We start from the raw sequence: 6,974 nt of genomic DNA, 5'->3' as shown, positions 1-6,974 counted from the left end.
TTGAAAAATTGAACTTTGATTATACACCTTGTACAGAAAGTTTAAACGCACTTGTTTTTTTGTAAGTTATGGTAAGTTTGGACTGGTGCAAAGAGAAAATCTGATGCAGGGTCTTCGTTTTTTGTTTTTTTTTTCTTAACCAATTATTAATTAAGAAAAAAACACAACTTTGAAAGAAAAAAACACAAAATCTTCTCTGAAACGTAATATCAAGCACAAAAAATCAAAAAATTGATGAGGAGAAAGTGCAATAAAGTTTAAACGCGCTTATTAATTTTTTGTTATGGAAATATGTTAATCTTCATGGCCTACTTTATACACGGCCGGATATGTTGCATAAATAGGCCGAAAATTAGAAGGCCAGTTTTTCAGAGTTTTTTTCGCCAAGAACGTTGTGTCGATCAAGTTTCCAAATTAGCTGTGGTTAATTGTCGAACTGGCTATAAATTTAAAAAAAGTGAATCTAGTTCTCTTTTTGCAAGTAAAGCTGTTTTTAGTTTTCCCAAAGATACTGATTTAGAAGAAAAATGGATTAAATTTGTAAACAGGAAAGATTGAAAACCAAGCAAACATTCAGCAATTTGCATGGATCATTTTGAAGAAAAGTATTTAAAATATGGGAAACACGAGTTAAAACCTGGGTGCTACTCAACTTTCTCCCCCCCCCCCTATTTTTATGATTGATTCTGATAGAGAATTTTATGCTGATCAAGAATCGTATAAAAACATGGGTCTCAAAATCAATGGAAAGTGCTCTTATCTGAAGTTGAAAGTACCAAATTATACGACAAATCCCTGATAGTTGCCATCTTGAATAAACTTATGTTACGGTTGATTTTGTTCTCAAAAGAAAAACCAGGGCTGTGGAGTCGGAGTCGGAGTCGTGGAGTCGGAGTCGGAGTCGGAGTCGGAGCTCATTTTGGCTGGAGTCGGAGTCGGAGTCGGAGTCGGAAAAATTGTACCGACTCCGACTCCGGTTTAAAAAAAATCTTTCAAAGTTTCATAATTTTCATAAAGATTTTATAGATGTTACAAAACTACAAGTCCCAGGATGGTCTGAAAGCTGTAGGATATCCAGACACAATGGGAACTGAAGTTTGCAACGACTGGAGGACAAGGAGTTTGACGGTATTTTTAGGCCTTTAAAACAGTGACAAGCAATAGGGTATTTTGCTACTTATCACTGAGAATCATATATCACCTCTCTTGCGCTCTCCTCTACCTTCCCTTAAACTATGTAACTTCATGATCCCCTAACTCCCGACTTAAATTGTCTGGCACTGTGCTACATATTCTTAGTAGAAAGCTAGGCGTGCCACCACCAAGCACCAAAGAGTTGCTCCACAAACAGAAAGACTGTAAGTATTCAATTAACTTTGTTTCTCTAGAGAGAGAGAATATTAGAAAATTAGTGATTGAAGAAGCTGTTAAACAAAAAGAAGAACTTAATGAATGTCTCAAGGGACGCTTTGTGTTTCTTAACAGAGTGAACTATTTTGCAATCAATGTTTAATTCTTTTTTGAAAAAAATGAAGCAGTTACCAAGACATTGGCAGTAAAAGACGCCAAAACTAATCACACCAGCGAATTTCTCCAGGTCTTAGTAGAAAAGATTCTTAAAGAATATGAACTTAAAGAAGAACAAGTTCTTTTATATTTGAAATATTGTCCAACTGACAATATTTCAAACATGATTTTGACAAATTCATAATGTTATTAGCGACTGCATAAGAGTTTATTGCATAACAAGAGTTCAGAAAAGTTGTTTGTTCAGAATTGTTTTCTTATAAATATTGTTTAAAGCACTAAGTGGTTGGATTATTTGTATCATAGTGATGAAATAGCCAATGTTAATAATTTACCACAGTTATTTGTTGTTACAAAAAAATAACTGAAGTAAAACAAACAACTATTTGTTGTTACAAATTGTTTACTTATGAAGGAGTCGGAGTCGGAGTCGGAGTCGACGTCGGGAGTCGGAGTCGGAGTCGGAGTCGGTCCATGATAAAATCAAGGAGTCGGAGTCGGAACAGCAGCTTACCGACTCCATTGCCCTGAGAAAAACATTGCCAGCCTGGTTTTTATTATAAAAAAATGTTTTTTTGGATTATTGTAGGCGCGAAAGTTCTCTCGAGTGTAATTAGATATACAAACGAATATAAAACATCTTGCTCTTGTGAAACATGTGATTCTTTCTTGAAAACTTTATTTTTATGAAAGAATTTAAGACTATTTGTTAAATATATATTTGCTTTATTATTAATTAAAAAGTAATAGTAAAGATGAACTTTCATTAAGTAATAAAAATGGAATTCTTTAATCTTTATTGCAAAAAATTTTCTTAATGAAATTGCGTGGCTTTGAAAATAGCCACACAATTTCATTAAGAATAAAACGCCGAGAGGGGAGGGTGGACGGGGAAGATTCCCGGAGCCCCGTGTATCTACAAACAATTTTTTAAAAATTATTTTTAAAAAATTTAAATAGTTTTAACTTTAAAAGATTTAGTTAACTTTCATTTTTGATTTTCAATGACTAGAGCACGCTTCTATTGGTCCTGGGTATATAATTGATCATAATGAGGGCCCCTTAAGAAAACTTCACCAGGGCCCGAAATTTCTCTCGGTGGCTATGAATATATATAAATATATATATACAATTATATATATATATATATATATATATATATATATATATATATATATATATATATATATATATATATATATATATATATATATATATATATATATGTTTATATATATTTATATATATATATGTGGTGGGGGAATGAAGAAAAAACAACAACGATCAGAAAAGACGCAGACAAGATGACTAGTCAACATATAAATAAATGATAAATGGCAAAGCAAAAAGAATTAAGTAAAAACAACAACTTAGAAAAGACATTTAAATAAATGATAAAGGGAAAAAAAAGAAAAGTTAAAAACAAAGACTGGAGAAGACGTACACACGATGATTCATCAAAGAAATCTCTCACACTGAAGGTCCCGTTTGTTAATACGGCTTACACACCTGTCCGAAGAGCCTCAAAACATAAAAGTCATGCTCAAAAAATAAAACTAATTACGTTTGGTAGCCCATATATCCATGTTTCAAAAAATAAAAAAATTGAAATTATCTGCTTACGTCCAAGGAAAAAAAATGACTTTGAATTTTCTCATATTATTGGCTCCTTTCCTAAAGGCATAAGGAAGATAAGATGATACTTATTTATGAATAACTATAAAATTTGATATATAATCACTAGAAAAAATGAAGCTTGATAAAAAATAACTATATAAAATAAACAAAATGAAACTAGATTGCTTTCATTGCTAATCCGTTTTAAATTGCATAACCCTAGGGGTATCTTTACCTGCTAATTCGCTTTCTTTTCAAAGTGAAGTGTTTTATCGTTTTTTTTAGCCCATACTTTTTGAATAGCTTAATAGTGCTACATATTTATGCCATTTAATAGTGAAATAAGGAAGCTGTAAAAGTATAAATTTTTTTATTAGTTGCTGACAATAAAATAAGTGCTTTATCAAATGAAAACACAAACTAGTACTTTTTGTAATTTTAACTTTACTTGGACTCTTTCAAAATGCCCATTAGAGCCAAGTCTCACGAAGAGTGTAGAAAAATAGTGTGTGTTGTATGTATGAAAAAGTGCAGTTCACCAATTTCTGGTGTAGCCTTCGAGAGATTCAAAAACATTTTTTCAGCAGACATTGACTTTTTGGACTCTAGAGTTCCAACTGGAATGTGTGGAGCGTGTAGAAATTAACTTAGAAGGGTTGAAAGAGGAGTATCTGTCAAGCTGCCTACTCTTTACAATTTTCAAACTATCAATGTCAAGACTGTGACAAGAGGTTCCAATTGTAACTGCCTGATTTGTCAAATTGGTAAGCTGAAGCTGACTGAAAAACATCCTTTGGATAATTCTACAGTTTCAAATCACACAAATCCCCTAAAAAGATGTTCAGATTGTTTGTCATCATTTTGGAAGGGCTTACCTCATAAATGCAACTCTGCTTCTTTGAATTTAAACCTTAGAGAAATTTCAACAGAAAACAAAAAAGTTTTTGAGCAGATAGCCTCTGCAACTATCAAAGGTCAAGAATCATCACCAGGTGGGACAATCAGGATGTCAGTGACTGAGGGAGGTTGTCCATTACCTGTTACCCTCGGTAACTTAAATTTTGTATCTTTCCTGTTTTTAATGGTCCCATTTTGTCTGTTCTAAGATTACATTTCATAACAAGGTTTTTTAAAATTTGTCTTTAGAAGCATCATGTTCAAAATCAACAACTGCAGAAAAGTTAAGTGCCCAAGACCTGGTGCAAATTCAGCAAGCTACAGGCATGTCTAATATTGGAGTCAAAAAACTTGCAACAACACTAAAGTTGGTTTCCAAATTGCCTCTTTTTAAGCCAAACTGTCGAGCAAATATTCATGAAGCAGGGTTGCAACTTGCAAATTTTTTTACAAAAACTACAAATGCATCATCAGGCAAAAAATCCCACACAAAGAGTACACAGTTGTTCACTGCAAAAATCTCTAAAAGACAGTGGAGTTAAAAAACAATTTCTAATTGCAGTTGCAGAGGATCTACATGAGAATTACGGCTACATCAAAAACTTTATTGTTTAACCTGAAATCGTAGACTTTGTGGTTTCTTGCGACTTGAAAGTTGCTAACATTTTATGTGGTTTGCAATGTCACTCTAGCTCACATCCATACCTATACTGTGATAGTAAAGCAAAGAACTTAGCTGAAAAAGGTGCGCTCAGGACGCTGTCTGATCTTCAAAATTGTTACACAGACTTTCTTTCATAAGGTGGTGACATTAGTAGGGCAAAGTTTTTCAACAACGTTGTCCATAAACCGCTTTAAAAGCTGATCCAAACAAATTCATTTTCGAACTAATTCCCCCTATGGAACTTCATCTGGTTATTGGGATGGTAAATCACTTTTTCAAAGTACTAAAAGAAGCATTGCCAGAAGCAGATGAGGGGCCGAAAAGACTCAACATCAAAATCCAACCATATCATGGCGGAAAATATGCTGTCAATGATTGCCAAAAACTCCTGAAAAATATTGAAGTGATAGATCAGCTCTTTGAGAAGCTAGATTCATCAGTTTTGGCCATCATTGATGCATTCAAAAAATTCAGTGCGTTGTTAGAGCTTGCTTTGGAAACGTCCTTGACAAGGAATACGAAAAAAAAATCGAAGAATTTCTGACATCTTTTTTAAGTCTAGGATTTGTAAGTGTGACCCCTAAAGTGCACATCGTTTTTTTTCACATTGATGATTTTATCAGAATGAAAAAAAAATCCCTTGGTCCTTTCAGTGAACAATTTTTAAAAGCTTTTCATCACGATTTTTCTGTTCAGTGGCAAAGATACAAACATTCAAATCTACATCCACAATATAGAAATTGGCTTGAAAAATGTGTCGTTGAATACAATAGCAAGCACATTTAGTGAAATATGTCTGTTGCATCTTTGAACATTGAAACCTTGCTACTTTAGAGTGTTTGTGACAAAAAAAATAAACTGAGAAAATACCTACGGATTTATTTAAACTGATTCAAAAATTTATTTATGAGATTAAATCTTTTTAAATATTTATTTGTTTAACCTGTATGTAATTATTTGTAAAAAAAAAAAAAACCCACAGTAAATAAAACCTATAATATTTAGAATTTTGAAATAGCCTTTGCTAAAGTTTAATTATAGACACTATTTTAATAGTTTTTTTATTTTGCGACAGTGTTTCAAGTTTAGAAATGATTCAAGTTCAAAGAAAAAATGGTGATTAAAGAAATCTTTCCGTTAAAAGTAAGGTCAAAATGACTGACAAGTTCAAAGTAAAAATGGTGATTAAAGAAATCTTTTCCTTTAAAAGTAAGGTCAAAATGATTGACAACTTCAAAGTAAAAATGATTTCCTGCACATTGACTGATGGCTTAATTTTTTTATTTTTAAAGCCTCTATGTATAGACTATGCATATCAATAATAGTAATGTCAGTTTTATTATCTATTTCTTATTTTTGAGTGTGTCTTTTGTGGTTTGAGGCTCTCCGGGCGATAAAGCAAGGAACAAAAAAATCCAAAAAATCAAAGTCATTTTTTTTCCTTGGACGTCGGCAGATGATTTCAATTTTTTTGGTTTTTGAAACATGGATGTATGGGCTACCAGACGCAATTGGTTTTATTTTTTGAGCATGACTTTTATGTTTTAAGGCTCTCAGGGCAGGCGTGCTCACATGAGTCTAAAAGGTAAAAAAACGACAATAATTATAAAACCATCAATTATAAACATTAGATACATCAATACTAGTATTTTTTGGTTGAAAATTTAAATTTGTTATAAGAAAAATTTTTTACGCGTAGCTAAGACGCGTGTTACTCGCGCGTACGCGTTTCAGTGCCAGTTATGCGCGCAAATGATAATTTAAGTAAAAAATTTGAATTCCTTGATTTCAAATACCTTAAAATACCACGTATTCAATATATAACTCATATTTTTAAAATAAATTTTACGTGTTTCTGCAAATCCTGAATATCGCCCACTTTAAGAAACATTATTTATCCACATCACAATTGTGATGTGGATAAATAATATAATATTGGAGGTTTATACAAACCTCCGATTGTGAACGAGATTTCTAGAACATGATTTTTCTTATTGTGAAATGAAAATCATGTTCAGAATCATACCGAGTATAATCTTTTTCCAATTAGAAATGTCAATTCTTAAAAAACGAGTATTGACACTAGGCTAGAAATAAACCAAGCAGATTCTGAATCCAATTAGAAATGTCAAATTTATATAAAGCGAATATTATCACTCGACAGCTGAAAGAATTAGGCTAGAAATAAACCAAGTAGAAACTTAATCCAACTCAAAATGATTCTTTGCAAAAAAATGGATCTTGACACTAGTCTAGAACAAAGACAAAT

The sequence above is a fragment of the Hydra viridissima genome, unplaced genomic scaffold (assembly GCF_058129835.1).
Source record: "Hydra viridissima isolate aposymbiotic clone 2 unplaced genomic scaffold, HvirCarnegie_v1 scaffold_1, whole genome shotgun sequence".
NCBI lineage: Eukaryota > Metazoa > Cnidaria > Hydrozoa > Anthoathecata > Hydridae > Hydra > Hydra viridissima.
This window is presented reverse-complemented; position numbering follows the sequence as displayed.